The 22,273-nt window shown below is 35.4% G+C and overlaps 2 pseudogenes; one reads left to right on the forward strand and one right to left on the reverse strand.

Moving 5' to 3' along the window:
- Positions 1-6,088: 6,088 nt before the first annotated feature.
- LOC120594196 (trace amine-associated receptor 6-like) lies at positions 6,089-7,283 on the reverse strand (annotated as a pseudogene).
- A 10,710-nt stretch (positions 7,284-17,993) lies between these two features.
- On the forward strand, positions 17,994-21,513 carry LOC120594184 (trace amine-associated receptor 7a-like; annotated as a pseudogene).
- The last annotated feature ends 760 nt before the right edge of the window (positions 21,514-22,273 follow it).

Below are 22,273 nucleotides of genomic sequence, written 5' to 3' on the forward strand. Positions count from 1 at the left end.
TTTAACACTCAGAGTGACTGGACAGCTCTGCCTGAGATCTCAGGAAGGGATGACAAAGGAAGATTTGCTAATGTGGAGACTGAGATTTGAGAAAGATTAATTTTGCATTGTTTCTCACCCAATAAAAATATTGCATTAGTAATTAACATACATTTCTAAAAAATACTTGTTAAACACAATCAAATTATGTGAGAACTAAAATAAGAACAAGCTCACTTATGCAATCACTTGAAAATTTGCTTAGACTGTTAGTTAAATGTGTTGACTGTGTATTATCTTACTATCTGCTGTACATTTACAGTTTAACACTTTGACTCCGCTTTGTGTTCATGTGCTTCTTGCCTCTCATGCTAAGAGACAAGAGTACGAAACACTTCTCTCCCCTTGCTCTCATTAACAAACGTCTGAATTTGTCCACTGGAAAGACCACAGATCATTAAGGCATCTTTCTGCAATGTTTGTTAGTCTATCCTAATGAAGCCTATATCACACTCCCATACTCTGGGGAGATGATTGAATTAATAGGCTTTTATTTTAGAAATGTTTTAGAGAAGGTAAAATTAGCAAGCTAAATGTTAATTGTAGATATTAGACTGAAAACTTTGGTTGATGCAAGATTACAAAAGTTTGCCTCAGAAGCCGTCCTTGGTGTTAGAATCACAGACCACTGAGAGATATGATTGCTGCCTAAACTTGATCTTTAACTGTTGCAAATCCATTTACTCAAGGTGGTCTTATTAGCAAGATAGGAACTATCATATGTGTGCAAGAATTTTAGAGGCCTTAGGAAGATCCTCCAATTTATATCTCAGCATGGGGCTAGATATTCTTTATTGAATAACCCCAAATATGAAAGTAAAAAACAATTTAGATTTCTGTGAAATTTTTATAGGAAGTAAAAAAGGTAGAAAAATGTAGGACAATCATATTCATAATATATATTTGATATTAATTTCTCTATGTGATTTATTTCTTGAATATCTACTTCTATTGGCTCATGTCAGGTTATTATCATTCATTACTGCTTCACTGTCTCTAATGTATGGAGTTCATCAGATGCTGCTCTAGTGTGTTTTGACAGATATAAAATTTTTACCCACTGGCCATATATCACCTTTACTATTACATATCCAAGTGGGTAAGGATAGTGTTTACTAGAAATTTGGGTTTCAGAAATAATAAAATTGGTTAAAAATTTGGGGAATCAACAAATAATAATCAAATTTTAACTTTACCAGCATAACCATCAAAAATAGCAACAGCAACAACAACTTCATGTACTTTGCCTATATTTCACAAAAGCATGGTTAATATCTAAAGTATAGGAATGAAATTATTTAACAAAAAAGGACAGTCTTGCAAAGTGCAAAGTGAATAAATCTTCTATTATGAAGCACTTGTTTCATCAATCTTATTTTTCTCCTTTTTCTGACCAGTGAAAAGTTTGCCACAGTCCAGTTTCTGATACTGACATTTCCACACAACTGAGTTAATATTTGAAGACAACAATGAAATGAATAAATAGATATAAACAACTTTAGAAATATATTTCTTTCTGTGTAGGATCTGTGCACCCGCTAGGACCTGGCCTTCACCTGAGGTCTCTGCTTCCCAGTAGGCAGAGTGACAGTAGGCAAGGTGGCCATGCATCCCCCTTGTTCCTCTTCATGGCATTAGAGCATTCTCTCTCCTTCTTCCTTAAAAGCCCCAGTATTATCAGATTGTGTCACTCAGGCCTCTCTTCAATACTGTTAAGCACTGACCACAGGGACTTTCTTCCATCTTTCACCTTCATTTTAACACCCATCACTGTGTTATTACCTCTACTACTATTTTCAATATCTACAACATGTGAAATGTAAATATGGGCTATGAGTGCTTTAGAAGTACCCTAATTCATCATAATAACACCATGAAGTAAGTAGTATTATTATAACGCTGTCACAGCGGAGAATACTGATCTTTGGGAGGTTAAGAAGTTGGGGAGAACCTAGATAGAACCCTAGGCAGACTGCCTCGAGTCCATGTTCTTGACTATGTACTAGGCTGCCTCGCAGGTTCTAGATGTCCTGTCCTTTGAGGATATCACCTCCCACCCTACCCCAGTCTCTTATTCACATGGTCATAACCTAGGGCTTGCAGTTAGAAGGGCTACAATCACTTATCTGAAACTTTGGTCCTTCTGGAAATCAGAACCTTAAATTTTAAAAGGCACATCCATATTATATTTTGAATATACCAGTGAAGTGTGTGAAGCACTTGTAATCGACACATTGCTATCTCTGTACTAAAGAATCAATGTTCAGACCATGGTAAGAAGTAACGCTAGAAATGACCTCATGTAGGACTTTGTCACCAAATTTATAAGGACACAAGCTGCCAGTTTTATAGCATTTGGAATTTCAGAATTTGGACTTTTATTAAAACCTAAAATCTCTCCATTTTGTGTATTTGATCACCTTGCAGGCTTGCTTGCTCTGGAAAGCCAACTACAAGTAACTTTTAAACTCTCACTTGCTGGATGTTGTATCTCTCCTCCTCGCCAAGCTTAGATGCCAACACCAGTCATTCTAATCACTCCTTAGAAATAAAGTTGATTGGAAGAAAAGATCATTCACTTTTAATTTTTTCTGTTAGTGATTACCATATTCTCTCTGTCTGTCTATTTATCTATCATGTATTATCTACCCTATACTATACTATCTTTCTGGTTTTTACACAGTAACTCAGTTTTAACTGTACATTTGGTCCTTTTCCTATCTTTACTCACACAGTTCTATAAGGTAGATAAAATTACTCCCTTATTAGAAATGAGTAATCTGAAGCTGAAGGAAGTTAGTAAGTTGTCCAAGATCACAGGGCCAGGATTTATCCTCAGAGCTTTCAGAGTGGAACTCCTGTACAATGATTCTCGAGAGACATTGCCTTTTGCTCTTAGAAAATGGGCTCTCCCTACAGCATACACCCAACATATGTACTGACACTCTTTATCACTTTTCAAGAGATAACATAAAGAGTAGGAAAAAATACAAATGGAAGGTAAAAGAATGACTTGATACCTCCCATAGCTCCTGATCCAGCAAATAATTAATATTAGAGAAGAGTTGGAGGATCTGCAAATATTTATATTAAAAAATACTTAACGTTAAGATAATATTCCTCAGATACTTTAATCACTTTCAGATGTAGTCCCTAAAATATACCAATGAAGCTAGTTTTGCTTCATTAGATAAGAAAAAATATCTCAGAAATAAATACTCAAAGATATTCTCTGAAAATAAAATGAAACACACAGACAGACCTAACTTCAATGCTCTGATGAGAATAGAGATGTGTATTGGTAACAGCAATTTTAATGTATTTATATCATCAGAAATTTTAAAATGATACAAATAAATTACAAAATAAATTACCCCATACATATCCACTGTACATTACACATAAAGTTAGAGTTTTATAGGCATATTGAAGTATATATATATATAGGGGTCATAATTATATACATTGTTTTACAATCTGGGCTAGAGATTTTTGGTTTTGTTGTTTTTAGTCACAACATATATTGTGGTTGTTTTTCCATATCAATGTACACAAACTTTTTGGCATTTCTTAATGTCTTCATAACATTCCCTTACATCAGTAGAATATAATTTGTTTAATTTATCCTATATTGATGTAGGTTGTTTCCAGTTAATATTTAAAGCTTATACAATGAATGTCTTGGTCATGTTTGCTTCCTTGCCTGGCTCTTTTCTTAGGATTAGTTGTTGGAAATAGAAGTGCAGAATCATACAACATGTATGATTTAAATATTTATACAAATATTTTAATCCATCCCAGAAAGGAGAAACTAAATGATATTTTCCCTAGATCTATATGAGCATGTTCAGCTCTCAGGAGAGCACTCAATTTCCCAGACTCTATTTAACATCGAGTATTGTTGATATTTCTAATATCTGCCAATTTGATATATCAAACTCTATTACATTTTAAAATTATTGTACAATTGGCATTTTAATGTATTTTTTGGCCATTTGTAATTTTCCTCTGAAAAATGGCCTATTCGTTCATTTCGAGTAATGTTTATTGCTTCCTTACTATTTTGTAAAAAGCTTACACTTTTAAATCTATTAACTCTTTTTCATCATGTATATGGTCAATGATTTTTCCCAACTTTATCTTTGTTTTTCCCGTAACATGACTGTTTTCTTATGAAGTTTAAATATTTAAATTGAGTGCATGAATTTCAGTAGGTTTTCTGTTATAATTATACCATGAAAAATTACAAAAGCTATATTTTCTCTACTTTTTAATATCTGATAGAAATCAGTTCAGTTGTCTGAAATGAATTAAGGAACATACTTAACAACATAGTCCCCCAAGATTCTATGACACATCGACATTTCCTGAATAATCCATCTTTTTTTCCATAAATTACAATGCATTGTCATTTTTATCATGGAAAATGTATAAACTTTGGGTAGTGTTACTAGAAAAAAAAATGACAGAAAATTGAAGTTCATCCTGCTGATTGGTAGAACAACACACCTCATGGAATAAGAAAACAATCATTCAAGGGACAATCTCTATTGCAAAAAATTGTACCATTTGCTCATGATTCCTTCCATGATCAGGAAATATGCCCTCAACATATAAAATATGAATCTTGTCCTGAGTCAGAATGGCTTGTGTATATGGCTCAGAGACCTCTAGGAGCTCCAGAAAGACCGACGCTCAAAAACAACCTTCTCAAAATGAAAGCAACATAACCAAGTCCACAAAAAGACAAGGAATACAAAATTGTCAGAGGGAATACAAAATCAGGAAACTTTTGAAAATGACAGAAAGGTAAGTATGGTAGGCAACGTAAGAAAGATACAGGAGGCTTGTAAAGATAAAATAATCAACAACTGACAGAGCAGGAAGTGTGCAGATTTGAGGAGACTAGAAATTATGAGTTTTGTGTTCACCACTCTTAGTACATACATTTCTATCAAATGCTTCAAAAAGTTCAATTCACCAAGAAAGAGAAAGCATAAAGGTTATGCTGTGGAAATTGAGGTACCATTTTCCCTCACCAATTTAATGAATCATTACAATGCACTGTATTTCATATCATAATTATTGAGAAGTTTCCATTATGTAACCATATTAACTTCAAATCTTTCAAAACATTAATTTGAAATTTAGGCTTATTTATAAATTAATTTATGGTTGATAAACTCCCATTTATTACTTGGTTCTTACGAGTTTTATTGTTCTTCTAGACAATTGGTAAAAAAATTATCAATCAAATGATTTAGAGCAGAATTATAATTATGGAACCAGTAAAATATCTCATAAACATAAGAAGGTATTATAAAACCCCAAACCAATCAGTGAATGAATCAAATACATGTGGTAACCATGAGATCAAAATCAATAACTGTGAACCCAACGTTCTACCTGCTTTTCTCTCTCTCTTAGATACCGTGCTCTACAATTCCCTGATAATGTAGCTATGTTCTACTAGTAGTTTTAATCTTTTTAGTCTGTTTTCCAACCTCCCCCCCCCAAATATATTGAATCATCTTAACATGAGAGATGTGAAAATAATAGAGATTTTATCAACCTCCAGTTTGATTTAAAACAAGCTGACACCACCTATGGAGTAGAGAGCACTTACTAATTCCTACATTCCATCCTCATGGGCACCCGTATGCAAGGGGCAGAATCCATGGGATATTGAAGGAAATTCCTGACACAGACACCATACAGACATTAAGCATAATAGATCGATTGCTACCCAAAGAGTTTTCCTGGGGATAATAAGCAAAGCAAAAAGAAGGAACAAAAGCAATACTTCATGAAGCCAGTCACAGAAAAATGTTGACATGTTGGGAGTAAGTAAAAGACTTTGTAAGGAAAGAAGAAAGGAAATCAAACAAAACAGAGATGTTTTTAGGTTCGCAAGGGAAGAGTCAGTAGAATAAAAAGGAAAATGGAGGGAGGGAAGTGTCTGCAGGGAGTGGGGTATGGGGAGCTCTGCAACACTTAACAAATAGGATTTAACATTTATTAGACAAATAAATATTTTGGGGGAAGTAGGAGAGAAGTACATATACTAATATAATTGAAAAACATCGATTTACCCTATCAAATTTGAAGAATATGTTTTTCTTCTTAATAACCGTCGATAATTTGATTTTCAAAAACTCATTTCATTTGGACAGTGTAAAGATATCTTCAATTATCTCAATCCAATTGCTTACATTTGTTCAAAGAACAAAATCATCGCTGATGAACTTTCCTCAAAAACCCAACCATTTATAATAACTTTTGTGGTTTTCTTAAACTATGGGTAAAATAAAGCATAAATCAAAGGGTTCATGGCTGAGTTATAATAAGTACACCAACACCAAATCTCATAAATATAGGCAGGGGTTATGAAGCCCATAAAGGCATCAATTAGTGAGTCAATACTATAAGGTAACCACGAAATCATAAATGCTACCATGGTCACCCCCAGGGTTTTAGCTGCTTTTCTCTCTCTTTTGGCCACTCTGGATTTATAACTATCTGATGATGATTCTGTATTGCCAGCAGTATTTTCCATCCTTTTAGCCTGTTGTCTAGCCACAAGAAAAATATTACTATAGACAATAATCATAACAGGGGTAGGTATAAAGAAGGATAGAAAATCTATCAACACCCAGTTTTGATTTACAACTGTCTGACAACCTCCTACGCAGTTGAGGGCACTAGCTAATTCTTCTAGCCCATTGTCATAGGCGCCACTGTAGAACACAGCACCTCTGTATGCAATGGGCAGGATTCAGGAGATGCTGATGTATATTCCTGACACAGACCCCATGCAGTTGGTAGCATAGAGCAGAGGGTCAGTAACAGCAATGTACCTGTTGATGGAGATGAAGCACAAGTGGAAGAGAGAAGAGTAACAAAAAGCCACATCACAGGACATGTGGAAAGCACAGATGCTCTTCCCGAAGTACCAGCAGCTCTCCATGGACCTGACCATGCTGAAGGGCAGCACCGTGACGCCCACCAGAGAGTCAGCGCAGGCCAGTGAGGCGATGAGAAAGTGGTAGGAGAGTGCAGCTGCTTGAAATGCAGGACTGAAATCAACACCAAGAGGTTTCCAAACACGGCCAGCACAGCACCAAAACCAACAGTGGATAGAGAACCAGGCAGGGTCTGGGCGAGTACGGGGTTTTCATACAGGATCTGGTCACGTTTTCGTGGCACAGCTCCGCAGCTGCAGCTGAGGGCGAGTTGCTGCTCATGACACTTCTATTTACATTGGGAGAATTCGGTCCTTCTTGATTATCATGAGAAATATGAGATTCTAATATCAGTATTCCTGGGGGAGAAAACATAAATACACCGGGATGACTGAGGAAATTATCAGCTGTTACTACTCATGTTTTCTTCAATTTCCCAGATTTTATTATAAATCTCAAATGTTTAACAAAATATGACCCAACAAAAATTATAGCTACGAGTTTACTAGAGGTTCATTTCAACTAATGGTTCTTTCCCTTCATCTGATACAAATTCCTTTTAGTCAAAAATATTTCTTTTTGTTTTTGTTTTTTACCTCCAAAATCTCTCTTTGCTGCGGGCACTGATCTAGGAAGGAATTAGAAGGCTGAAGGATCACGTCTCGTCTGTTTCTGGGTTGTCTGCCTAGGTTCCTGCCTAAAGCATGCAGTCCTTCCTCCTAAATAGATGCCAACAATGGACAAATCCCTAGATAGAGGTTCGGTAGTGCAAGTTGTGAAATTGAAAGATGATTTTTAACAGCCATTACCGAGAAAGTTATTCTACAAAACAGCTCTTTACATTAAAGTAGGTTAGTTGTTATATTTCTTGGACCAAAGATTTTTTTCTTTTTAGAATTGAACAGTTCCACTGTTCTCAATATTGACAGGCCACCTTTTTGGGTTTCTGTTAGAGATACAGTAGGGTGCAAGCAGTGAGTGTCAGTACTTGGCTTGTTCTCTCCTGTTATGCATCATGTTTTTGCATCTGCCGTGGTTACGAACAAACAGAAAAGGTAACATACATTGAGGACCACTTGAGATTGATATAATATATTACAACAAAGCATTAAAAAAGAATGTGGTGCTTATACACACAAGCAATTTAGAGATTCTGGTAGAAAAGAGGTTGGTTCTCCTCTCAAGACATTTTCACTGGAAGAATATTTGCCAGGTGTGTCCCTGAATGTGAGAAAGGGGCAAGAAACCCTCAAACTACACATTGGTTTGTGGTTCCAGGTGATAGAACTTCCTGTTCCAAATGGTAAAAGAAGTCAAACAATGAGAAGGAAGCTGTAAAATGGGAACACATTCCTTGGTCATTTGCCATCCCTGGAATGGTGGAACATTGCAAAGCAAGGAAAAGCCTTATTCAGCCTTCCTAAGGAAAGGCTAAGACTCTTACCCCTGCAGAGCTGTGACCTGAGAGATATTTGTGAACTTGCTTTTCAAATTATAAGAGTGCTATGGGTATTATTATGAATCCATTTGGCCATCTGATTCCTAATCAAGAAATTTCACACTCTGAAACGAACAATATCTTAGATTACTGCTAATATTTTTGAGAACCTAATTTTGTAGTGTCAATGCTCATATAGACAAAGGTCTAGGCCAGCCTTTCTGAAATTCAGCACTATGAACATTTGAGTTCAGAGAACTTTTTGCTATGAAGATCTGTCCCGTACATTGGCAGGCTTTTAGCAGGATCCCTACTACTAGATGCCATAGATGCCAATAAAATCTCCCCAAATGTGAAAACCAAAAATGTCTCTAGAAATCGACAGATATCCTCTGGGCACAAATGTCTCAATAGCCTGCCCCACTGAGAACTATTATTCTAGGCAATAAAAAAGCATCATATAACTCTTCTCTCTTTTGATAAAGAAAAAATTTTGTATTCCCTCCATTATTCTGAGAATTATTCATTAATGATTTTTTCTATTTAATACATATTGATAGAATGCCAGGAGTTGGATGCAAAGTAATGAAACAAAGAGATTGATCCTTAGCCTTATGAAGCTTTCAATCTTTAGGAGGAGAAAATTACTTTAAACAAGTTCACAGTGAAATGGTTATATGAATATATATTGGAATAGCATTATAAAGGTGAAAGACAATAGTTTGTGATAGTGAAATAAGCAGCCAGACAGGAAAGTGTAGACAAAAATTTTCCAATAAAAAGTTTAAGACAAAAATGCTACTTTAATATTTGGAAATTAATGACATAATACACTCTAGGAAAAAATAAATGAGAATGAATGGAACAATAGCTAGGGTTTTCAGACCTTTGTCAGCAGATGGAAGCAGTGCAAAGAAATATTATGCCTGCAAGAAAGAGAGATAGAGAATAAAAGACAGAGATGAAAGCCTAGCTTCTTGTGGTCTGGAAGTGGGAGTAGGGTGGGAGGCATGGAGCTTATTCCAAGAAGAATCCAGACAAATCCTAATCTCAATAAATTTGTTTAAAAAACAAAGAGCTAGATATCTTCCAATTTTTTTTTTTCCCAGCTCTTAGTTGGTTAAAGTAAATGTTTGGCAATTACCTCTTGATTGCCCAAATTATTTAACCAGCTTGATATTTCTGAAACACAAGTTTTCTAAGATCCACAGTCCAGACTCGTTAATAATTTTAATAGCATTTTAATGGTAGGTTTAGCAGTATTTTAGCAGGCAAGACTTTTGCCCTTGAAAACAAACCAGGGCAGCATGTGGTCAATTCAAAGCATTTAAGATAGTGCAGTCTGTTCTAATGGAAGCAGATGTCCAAAAAATGAACTATATAGAAAAGCAATACCAATGTCTATTTTGATAAGAAAAAGATTGTCTTGTGTTTTTCTACTTTCTTTTGTTTTTCTTTTTCTTTTCTTTTTCTTTTTTTGCTAAACCTTCAAAACTTATTAGAAGACACTACATCATTTTATACTGTTTGTTTGAGGTTATTCTATGAAGAAAAACTTGCCATGAACTAGGATGAGACATAAGTTGGAGGCTCTTCCTAAGGCCTCTAAAATTCTTGCACACATATGATGTTTTGTTTCTTACTCATAAACCCATCTTGAATAAATGCATTTGCATCAGATAAAGATCAAGATTAGGCAGCAATCATGTTTCCCCAGGGGTTATTCTAACACCAAGGGCAGGATTTGGAGGCAAAGTTTGGTTGTCTTGCATCATCTAAGTTTTCACACCCAAATCAACAGTTGATCCTCAGCTTTCATGTTTTCAACTTTTCTAGGACATTTCTAAAATAAAAGTCCACTAAATAAACCATTTCCCAAATGACTGAGAGTGTGAGACAGTCCTCATTATGACAGAGGTAGGAGAAAGATGTGTTAATGATCTCTATGGTCCTCCCGGTACCCTAACTCAGAAGTTTGTTAACAAGAGCAAGGGGAGAGAAGTGTCCTATACTCTCATTTCTTTTGATTAGAAGCTCAAGGAAATGAAATACAAAGTAAAGTCAATGTTCTGAACAATAATTGAGCAGCAGTTGGCAGTGATAACATACAATCAATATATGAATATATATCTAATAACAGTTTCTGTCTTTCTTCAAGTCAGTGTATAATGGAGTCAGTTATCAACTTGATTCTTTACACAATTCATTTGTGTTTAACAATTATTCTTAGATATATGTAAACCACTTATGGAATGCCTTGTGTGGTGTGTGAAATGATATCTTTTCTTTGATCACAGCATCCAAATGAATTCTAACAAATCATCTTTTGTCATGCCTTCATGAGATCTCAGGCAGACCTCATAGATGTCCAGTCATTCTGAGTGTTAAAAGATTTTCATGATGGTCTACTCCATTTGAAAACTACAATCTATTTCTAATTGAGTATCCCTATCCTCCCTGTGCCCATTGCTAAGTGGGATCTAAACTTAAAAAGCTTGGTTTTAGGGATGCGGCATGTTTGATTTTTCATTCCTTATCCTGTCCACCTTTTCTTCTCCATTCCACTGGGAGAAAGAGAGAGAAGAAGAAAAGGAGAATAATCATTTGGTTCCAAATTTGGTCTCCTGCAGCCTTTCCTCACTACATCACCTGTGTAGTGAGCCTTCCAATACTGTCCCTGTCATGCAGTGCTTGCCCGGGTTTTCCATCTTCTCTGCAGGAGGCATTCAATTCCCTGGTTCCTGTGATCTTTGTGATCAGCACTGTATTGATTTACCCAATATCTTCCTCAAGTCCTGTGTGATGTGTCACAGACACATCATGTACCCTAAAATGAATGTCCTGCCAGAAAGCCCAGCATGACGGGCTCCACATGACTGTTAGCCCACATGAAACTCATACATCTTTGCACCTGAAACAGTGGCAGTATAGGCTTCTTTCCCTGCAGGTGCATCTATTCTCCACCGTCTCTCCAATTCTATGTGCCTCTGTTCAATATCAACCCAGGTCAGGTCAGCGAGACTATTAAATAAGCAGATCTAAAGAGGGACTCAAGCTTGAATCATCTTGCCAATACCTTTATTAATAGAGTGGTCCCCTAGACAAAAACCTGTAAGTTTTCCACTCATAGACAGACTCTAAAGAGTTCAACTGCAGTGGCTCACCCACAGTGGAGAACTAGGCAGTAGGCAGGCCCTCCCAGAGTGAACCACACATGTGCCTCTTCATAGAGCCTACATTTGGGTACCTGCCACATACAGAGAATTGTCCATCAGGCCTATGACCCAACCAGGCATGAGAAAACTCTTGCCCCATTATTAATATTCTCCTTATTCCATACCTGCTCCACTGTGGGTGAGGTTACAAGGAGAAAAAGAGAATTGAAGGAAGAATGTAAAAGCAGGCTTATATTCCTCCCAACCCTAGGTACCCAAGGCCTAGGCCAGGACAGCACTGATCGAGGTAGGAAAGATAAGAGTGCTTAACTGAATGCGATTTTACAGTTTTAATCTGAATTAGGAAGAACTTATTTTGGCTTTATAAATGTTGGGAATTGAATGGAAAGCAATACGATCCGCCCAGAGTGTCATTAAAAGATGGGGAAGCAAGTCAATAGAGCAAATTTGCCTGCGCTAACAGATAACATGGGAAAGTCACTTCGATGCAATAAGCTCAGACTATCCCAAATCTAGTGACATATTCACTGATCCAGGGTTTCTAATCAGATTAGAGGGAAGGATGAATTTAATGACTAGAGTCCTATTTTTTCATGCTTATCCTGAATAATTTGAATACTGCGCTCCATCCTCCTATACATTTTAAGAGATCGCCTTCATTTCTTACAAAATGGATGATTAAATAATTGTTTAGTAATTTTAAAATATTCTTAAATTCCCTCTATTTAAGTTTTCATGTTCAAAAATAAATTTATTGCTGAAGAAATGCTCTTCAAAATCTGACCACTTGATTTCTGAGTCAATATTCCCAGCTGATATTTCAAAACACTAAAAAACCATATGGCAAGATGGAGGTCAGTGAAAATGGATGCTATTCTGAGAAGCAGGGCAGGCCCTGAATATGCCCTCCATTACCTTATACTGCATTTTCAGTTGCTGGAGAAGGCCTAGCTCATTGCAATGTGCTCTGCTTCTCTATATGATTTTGTCTTGTCAGTTTCAGGCTGTCTTGGTTGCTCTCCAAAGCTTCAAATAGTAGTCCTATGTGTTGAGTTGAGTTTTATAATTGCTCTCAGTGAGAGGGATGGTTTGATACAAGCTCTTTCCTCATGGCCCACATAAGAATTCCCTCCTGCATAGCACACCTTTAATCAATTTGTTAGAGTTTATTTTGTGATTTTGTCATATTTTTGTCATCATTTCTTTTATAATTCTTTCTAATTTTCATTTTGATTTCTGCCTTATTCCAAAGCCTTCTGTATTGAATCATCTTTTCTACAGTTTCAGATTCTCTGCCTCACACTTTGACTGCTTATTCTGACTAAGCCACCAGTAAGGCCACAAACACATTACAGCCATGTAATTCTGGTCTCTGAGGCTGATTTGCAGACACTCTAGCATCTCCCACAACTTTCAGACTCAGCAATATGGTAATTTACCTCCTCAAAGGTGATTGAAGTGGGAGGTGAAGATAATCGGGAGTTTTAAGGAAGAAACCTTCTGTAACATGAATTTTGACCTGTGGGGACAGTAGCCAGGGGCAACCAACATATTGGTAATGTTTTTATATGACTTATTAGTAGACTTTTGTTGAACCAATGCTTGAGATCTTGGTAGCTCGAGAAGTAGATACCAAGATTGTTCAGATCTAGAACATTCAGTTTTTAAAGTGGTTCATACATCTCTACTGAAGTCTTCAAACTTGATTATTATTTTCTGGTGTATGACCAGCACAGTTATATTAAGAACTGCTAACGATATTCCACTCAGTTATTTTAAAGCATCATATAGATTTTCTGTTTTTTAAAAACTTGTCTGTTATTTCCATTGGGTTTCAGTATGTTGTTATCTCCTTTTGAGAATTTTTTTTTTTCAGTTTGAGACATTTTATATGAAAAACTGATGTAATAATTTGATAATGGATATATTATTATCTTCCTTCAGAGAAAATTGACCTTTGCTTCTGGCATTTGGCTAAGAGAATTAGCGATCTTGGATTATCCTAATCTGTTATAATAATTAAGAAAATTCAATGTCAAGATTTACCCCAATGTTTAGGGAATAGTAGTTTTCATGGTTTTAACATTAATGATGCAGGTATGTGCCCCTGGCTAGTCTTTCTTGTTAGGATCTAAAATCTAATAGTTTCCAACTAACCCTATGAGGATATCAATAGATCTGCTTGGTTTCTCATCCTTTTGAATGTTTCTTTTGGAACTGCCTGATATCTGTTTGAATTCCCTTTTTTTTCTGAATCCTGGATAATTCTTGACTGTTTAAATCTCTCTTATATTTTAAAGATTTTAACAACATTTTTTCCAGATTTTCTAGTTGTCCTCAGCAGGAGAATTGCTCTGCATAAACTATCTGCCATTACCGGAAGCAGATGTCCCACATGTGGAATTTTTAATAATCATAATAGGAGAATTTTCTTAGGTGATACATGTAGTCAAAACCAAGGTCACAGAGTACATTTACATCTTAAGTAAACTAAATAATCAAGAGAAATATACGTCTATAATTTCTGTTTCTATGTATCATTGGTATTTCTCACTAGTTCTCAATAGCACCAAGGCAGACTTAGACAAATTTGTTTTTAGTCATATCGGCTGCAAATAATCACTTAATTTCCTATTTTTGATTTTCTATATCTAGTTATTTCTCTTGTATAATTGCATTCATTAGTACTTCTGATACAGTATTTATGCAATGTGATAATATTGAACAACCTTGTCCTTACCTAGACCCTAAAGAGAATGCTTCTACCTCTAGTCATGTGCAAAATTTTCATGATAAATACATTTTTCTGTCATATTAATGAAGGAAACAATGAGACATCAGAACTTAGAGAAGCAGAACATAGGCATAGTCCAGGAATCTTTATTCTAATGCATAGTAGTAACATGATCTGATGTGTTAGTTTGTATTATCGTGAGTGATGATATTATGAATTCAGCCTAACCTAGTGATATGTTTTTTTGAAATCATTCTTGCAACTTTAATTCAGTCATCTATGGCCAAAGAGGTATCATCTGGTACTAACAAAGGCATTATTTGCCTGTATTATTAGAGAGGTAAGATCAGCATATCTGTGGTAGTCACACTTAGGAAAGATGATCATGATATATATGGAAGAATCTAACCTCTTACTGTCTCTCTCCTCTGTGAAGTTCTACATATGCACTACTTGTTCAAAAGAAGTTCTAAATTTAGAATTCTATTGGAGCTTTTTGTGTCATTCATAACAATGCAATATTTTTCTGGCCCATAGGATAAATTTCAAAAATCTTTAATTTTTCTTTCAACTTTTGTTATATTCATTACTTATACCTTAATTTAGCAACAGTGTGATACAGTGAGAGATTTTTAGACTGGGACTTTTATCTAAATCTTTCCCTTAATTTTATCTATGTTTGTACTCTGTCCTGTAAAAATAGGGAATATCATATCTTTTTTAAATTTGTTATAGCTAATCTGATCTATTAAAGATAGTAAGTGATAAAATGAAACTTCATTTATAGATTGTTATGTTCCTAATCTATCTATTGTCTTCTGATCTGCGAAGCTCAAATCTCCATTTATGGATATTACTCCTCTTGACAAAAAAAGTGTACACATTCTTGTCTGCTTCCTCAAGTACAAACATGCTGGTAGCACCATCAAAAGTCCTTTTACCGTTACATTGTCTCCTTTTGTAATTTTTATCTTCTCAGGCCATGGGACTACATGCATGAGTGAAGACAATGTTATAGAAATGACCAACGCCAGGTACCGGCCTTCTGATGGCAAACGAGTCTTCTGTTTACAGGACTTAGCATCTCTGACACTTTTTCCTTCCTCAATAATACAGTTTAAAATGTGTTGTCTGTATTACCTACAAAATGAGTTTCCTTGAGAAAAGTACTATATAAAATACATTTTTTATCTTTAGCAATTCCTGACACAGGCACTTTCATATAATTAATGCTCAATATCTTTTGAAAGCAATAAAAAGTCATAGTGAAAACAAATTAGAAAAAAAATACATCAATCATTTTAACTGGGCTACTCTACAGATAAACCGAAAAAGAAAAAGAAAAAGAAAAAATGTTTAACAACATTATTTTACAACAATTTAGTTTCATCACGTGAAATACTCCAGATATGTAGCCCAAAATAACTTTTGTTGAATTAATAGTATAAAATATTCCATGGGAAAAATGTAAAATTAGAACACACATTGTTTATACTCTTTTTAATAGAAGTATTTTGCAGTATTAGCATAGAATTTTTGACACCACAACATTCTTGAGAAGTGAAATACACAGTTTTCAAATGAGAAAATTCAGTGTAGAAACAACCACTGCTAATGATAATTGATGATTTTTCCACTTACAAAACTTCTGGCAATGTCAGTAATTGACACCTGATCCCAAGGCTGATTTATTGGTCCCACAATGTTACAAGTGAACATTCTGAGATTCTGCCCAGCCATTGAGCAGGAAAGGCTTGCCTGTTGCACCAAAGCTCATGGAAGGTACAGACATTGAAAGAACAGGGAGAAATAGTCACAGAGGAGCAGCAAACAAACAGACCCTTGGATAGTGTCATCAAACCTGGACTATGTCTGCTATGGGCTGAATCATATCCCACAAAATGCATATGTCAAAGTCTTAACCTCCCAGTACTTCAGAAAGTAACATACCTAGAGATAAGGTCTTTTAAAAGGTAATTAAGTTAAAATGAGTTTTAGGGGGAGCCCTACTTTAATAGGACTAGTGTTCTTATCAAGAGAGGAAACAGGGTCACAGACACACATGGAGGGAAGACCAGGTAAGGACGCAGAGGGAAGACGAGGGGGCGCGCCTCAGAACAAATCGATCTTGTTGACACTGTGATCTTAGAGTTCTAATGCCTGGAATTAATTTCTCTTTTTTAAGTCACCCCATCTGTGCTTTTCAGTTACGATGACCCTAGCAAAGTGGAATAGTGTGGCAAAAAAAAGAAGAAAGACTTTCTGAAGATAAAAGAGAGTTCAGCATCACAGAGAAGATGATGACAGATTTCACAACTAAAATGAAATTAAGAATTTAATAAAATTAGAAGAAACCAGAACCTATGGTAAGGATGCGTATGGAGCGTTAAGAACGTTGACGTATGTAAAGCCATTTTATCATTTCTTATTTAGTGCAGTAAATACCTCTATAATAGTTTAATACAGACACCTTCTCATGTCTTTGTTCCTGGCTAATTGGACAACTATTTCCCCAATTTTGAAAGTTTTTATACATTTCTTATATTTAATATCATCATAAATTTAAAATTATGAAACAATTCTTAAATTTCTTAACTTAGTGCTTACATTTATTCTGAAAATAAACTAATGGTTGATGAGCTACCTTTTAGATGTTTCCCACTTAAAATGACTTTTATAGCTTTCCTAAACCAAGGATAAAATAAAGCATAAGTCAAAGGGTTTATGGCTGAGTTATAATACGCACACCAACAGCAAATCTCATAAATATAAGCAGGGGTCATGAAGCCCATAAAAGCATCATTTAACGTATCAATTGTACATGGTAACCACAAAATCATAAATGCCACCACTGTCACCCCCAGAGTTTTAGCTGCTTTTTTCTCTCTCTCGGCCACTCTGGCTTTGTAACTCTCTGAGGATGATTTTGCTTTACTACCAATATTTTCCATTTTTATACCTTGTTGTTCAGCTACAAGAAAAATCTTACTATATAGAATTATCCTAACAAGGGCAGGTATGAAAATAACAGAAAATCGACCAAAACCCAGTCTTGATTTACAACAATTTGACAACCACCTATACAATTGAGAGCACTTACTAATTCTTCCATCCCTTCATCACTAACCCCTGTGTAGAACACAGCACCACTATATACAATGGGCAGGTTCCAGGAGATGCTGATGCAAATTCCTGACACAGACACCGTGAACTTGGTAGGATAGAGCAGAGGGTCAATAACAGCAATGTACCTGTTGATGGAGATGAAGCACAAGTGGAAGAGAGAAGAGTAACAAAATGTGGCATCACAGCAACTGTGAAGGGTACAAAATCTGGCTCCGAAGTACCAGCAGCTCTCCACGGTGGGAGGCATGGAACTCATTCCAAAAAGAATCTGGACAAACCCTAATCCCAATTAATGCATTTATGAAACAAAGAGCTAGATATCTTCCTTTTTTTTTTCTTTTTACGAGCTCTTAGTTGGTTAAAGTAAATGTTTGGCAATTACCTGTTGGTTTCCCAAATTATTTAACCAGCTTGATATTTCTGAAACTCAAGTTTTCTAAGAACCACAGTCCTGACTCATTAATAATTTTAATATTAAAGGTGGTATTTAAGGGTGGCTCCATAGAGTAGCTGTTACCATGTCTGCTTTACGCTCAGAAGGTCCTGGGTTTGCTCCCCAGGTAGAGCCATGGACCTTACCCGGGGTGCACCAGACCCAAGGTACATACCATGAGCGTGTGGAAGTAGACGCCCCGCCTTCAGAGATTCAGTTCTTAAGGGCAAAAGGCAACAATCATAGCTCAAGGGTGGAAGTTGCGGAGGGGAGGGTGGGCAGGAATTAAAGAGGGGGAAAAAATAACAGAAAATAAAATCTTCTAAGAAAATCAATCAATCAATCAATCAATAAAAATCGAAGAATAGACAACCTGGCTTTAATACTTACTTTGGAGTTTCCGTCAAGAAAGTAAGACGTTGACCTAAATGTAGATATAGAAATTAATGGATTAGAATAGAGTCCAGAAATTGAGACACACATATATGGTTGAATGTTTTTTGACAAAAGAACAAACATCATTTACTAGAGAAAGAACAGTCTTTTCAAGAAATGCTGCTGAAATTACTGAATATCCAAATACTACTTCTACCAATAGTAAAAAATTTCAGGCTCGCCATCACAACATATTAAAAATTAATATGAAAACAATCATAAACCTAAAGAACTAAAATTATAAAAACTCTAGAAGAAGCACAGAAAAAAATTGTTGTGAAAAGTCCACTATTCGTAACACCTATTTCTAAAGAACAGTCAACTCAATTATAAGAAAACTTTAAAATTCATTAAAAATGGGCACAATGTTCATGGACAGTTCACCAAAGTGGATACATTAAAGACCAGTTATAACAAAAACAGATTCTCAACATCATCATTCCTAAATCCAAAACGAAATACTACTACACTTTATCTAAGATGGTTACAATAAAAAGAAAGGACAGTGCCAAGTGTTGAACAGGACTTGGAGCAATTGGAACATTTATAGATTGCTGGTGATAGTACAAAATGGTGCAATTACTTTAGAAGACAGTTTGCAGTTTCTTATAGAGTTAAACATACACTTTCCATATGATCCAGCAATTGTACTCCTAGGTATTTATCAAAAAATATAAAAAAAAAATATATAAAATAAATAATATATAAAATAAATATTTATATATAATATATAAAATAAAATATAAAAAAAATAAAAAAAATAAGTAAGTATATCCATGCAAAGAATTTTATACAATACTCATACCAACACTTTTAATAACAGCCCCAAATTAAACACAAATCCAGAAGTCCATCAACAGGTACATGGATAAAATAATTGTGGTATTTTAATATGATGGAATACATTTCAACAATAATAAGGAATGAACTGATAATATACCTAATGAATGCCACGGACACTGAGTTGAGAGGAAACACCTTGTCACAGAAGCGTACGTAGTGTATGATGCTATTTAGATGAGATTTTCAGACCAAGGGAATTACTCTCTACAGATAGAATGGGTACAGGTGATTGCCCAGAACAGAAGAATTGAAATGTGGGAAGACGATGACTGCAAAAGGGCTCTGATAAAATGGCTGAGGTGTTAGAAAAATGCCATACCTTGATAGTGGAGGTGATTACAAGTGTGGTACATTTATCATGTCTGTAACCTGAATAAAAAGGAATCTAACTATGGGCGGTGAACATACAATGCAATACATATATATACATATGCCTTATTGTTAAATTGTACACCTGAAACTTACTAGATTTCATTAAGCAAGGTCACCATGATTAAATAGAAAAATAAATAGATAAATAAATGAATAAATAATTAAATAAATAAAAAGATAATCCTGATTTTTAGCTAAAAAAGCATGAAATTTTCAAATATAATTTATACGTTATATAAAAGAGCTGATTGTAAAAATGACCAGAAATCATTTATCAGAAAAATATTTTCTGTAAAATCTTCTTAGTAACAATAAACAATATGGCTTTCGAATTTTAGACATAGATTTTAAAGTGAAGGACTATGTCTATTTCCATTTCTATTTCATGGAAAGTTCAAATGTCATCAGGATATTAGAAGAGCATAAACGTCTTTTAGAATAAACATAATAATTATTTAAAGTTCCTTTTCTTGCACATAGCACTATGGGGATTTAAGCTCAAGGGCTTTGAGTATTTGAAATTATTTAGCTACTTTCCTGAGGGGACGTAGTGTTTGGGGTGTAATTCTAGCTCTCACAAATTAGGAAAAGAAAGCTAATAAAATATGGCATTCTTACATGCATCATATAGCAGCTCTTGGAAGACTAATGGTTCTCAGATATGTACCAGGTAATGCAAGGAAAGATTTTTTTTTTTTTAAGTTTAAACAAACAGATTTGGGGAATGATAAAATCTATCTAGTTATTCAGTTGGAGTAGATTTATGAGATAAAGGTATGAATCAATTTCTAAACATGAAAATAAGGATTTCTACTTACAAAGGAAATGGGACGGAATGTACTGGCAATTACTGACATATTGTAAATGCCCCTTTTTAAAAAGGTATTTAAAGAGAATAGCTTTCCCAGGGTCAAAACGGAGAACATGGCAGTGATTTGCCCCCTCCTGCAGCTGCGCAGCTCTGCTTCGAGAACCTGAATAGATCCTGTGTCAAAACTTCCTACTCGCCTGGACCCCGCCTGATTCTGTACACAGTGTTTGGCTATGCATCTTGGCTGACTGTATTTGGAAACCTCTTGGTGATGATTTCGATTCTTCATTTCAAGCAGCTGCACTCTCCAGCCAACCTTTTGATGGCCTCCCTGGCCTGTGCTGACTTCTTGGTGGGAGTGACTGTGATGCCCTTCAGTGCAGTGAGGTCCGTGGAAGGCTGCTGGTACTTTGGGGAGAGTTACTGTAAATTTCACTCTTGTTTCAATGGGTCATTCTGCTATGCTTCTATCTTCAACTTATGTTTCATTTCTCTAGATAGATATATTGCAGTCAGCGACCCTCTGCGCTATCCAACCAGATTCACCATATCTGTTTCTGGCATATGTATTGCCTTCTCCTGGCTCTTTTCCATTATTTATTCTTTCACCCTTCTTAGCACAGGTGCAAATGAGGTTGGGCTGGAGGAACTAGTCAGTGCTCTCACCTGTGTGGGAGGCTGTCAAATTGCACTGAATCAAAGTTAGGTATTGGTAAATTTTCTATTATTTTTCATACCCTCGCTTGTGATGATCATTGTTTACTCCAAGATTTTCCACATTGCTAAACAACAGGCTAGAAAAATGGAGAGTATGAGCAATAAAACTGTGGGATCATCAGATAGCTACAAAGACAGAGTGGCCAGGAGGGAGAGAAAAGCAGCAAGAACACTGGGCATCGCAGTAATAGCATTTCTGATTTCATGGTTGCCATACTTCATAGATACAGTAATTGATGCCTTCCTAGGTTTCATCACACCCACATATATTTTTGAAATATTAGTTTGGATTGCTTACTTTAACTCAGCAATGAACCCCTTGATTTATGCTTTATTTTATCCTTGGTTTCGAAAAGCCATGAAGCAAATCGTCACTGGTCAAGTCTTAAGAGAAAATTCCTCAACAATAAATTTATTTTCTGAGTAGGTTCTGGTTTTAGACTGGGAGGAGATTGGAAATAGATTCTCAATGGACTCACAATGGGGAAAACATTGATCATAAATGTGCAAGATCTTCTTAGGTAAAATAATTGAATTATGCTTCAATTTTGACCCAAACACTTAAATTCAGGTACAATATTCTTTGGTAAATATAACAATACAATCTGATTGTAATGGAAATAATGCAGCCTTGGAGCAAGAAACGACTGGATTGCAATACCAACTCTGACATTTAACACTGTAATCTTAGGTTGCTTCTTTTACTGGTACTCAAAATATTTCCCTATTTAATAACTCCTCTCTTGCAGTAGTCTTGAGAAAATGTTAAAGAATATATAAAGGATCTGGTATATACTCATCACCTAAATCCTGCCCTTTATTACTTTATAACAGTTCAACTCTGGCTATATCTTCTTTCAGCTGCTTTGTAATATTTTTCTATTAAAATATAAATGAAACTAACATATATATTTAGAGAGGTGATGGCCCCTTGCACAGAGAGGATAAAGGAGTGAGCAAGTACTGTCTGGTGTTGAGATTTGCAGATCCGAGCTGTGATTTCATGGTCAGGTAAAATCAGTCAAGAGACAGAGCTATTAACTGTAATATCAATTTAGTTATTTGAGAATAACTATAATATCGATTTATAATGGGAAAGGTAACTAGCAGAAACTCAATGAGCTTCTTATTGTTAAGTCAAAAATTACATTAGAGTTCAGAAGTTGTACCAGTTAACATACATTTAA

This window comes from Pteropus medius, unplaced genomic scaffold (assembly GCF_902729225.1).
Source record: "Pteropus medius unplaced genomic scaffold, Ma_sr-lr_union100, whole genome shotgun sequence".
NCBI classification, from domain to species: Eukaryota; Metazoa; Chordata; class Mammalia; order Chiroptera; family Pteropodidae; genus Pteropus; species Pteropus medius.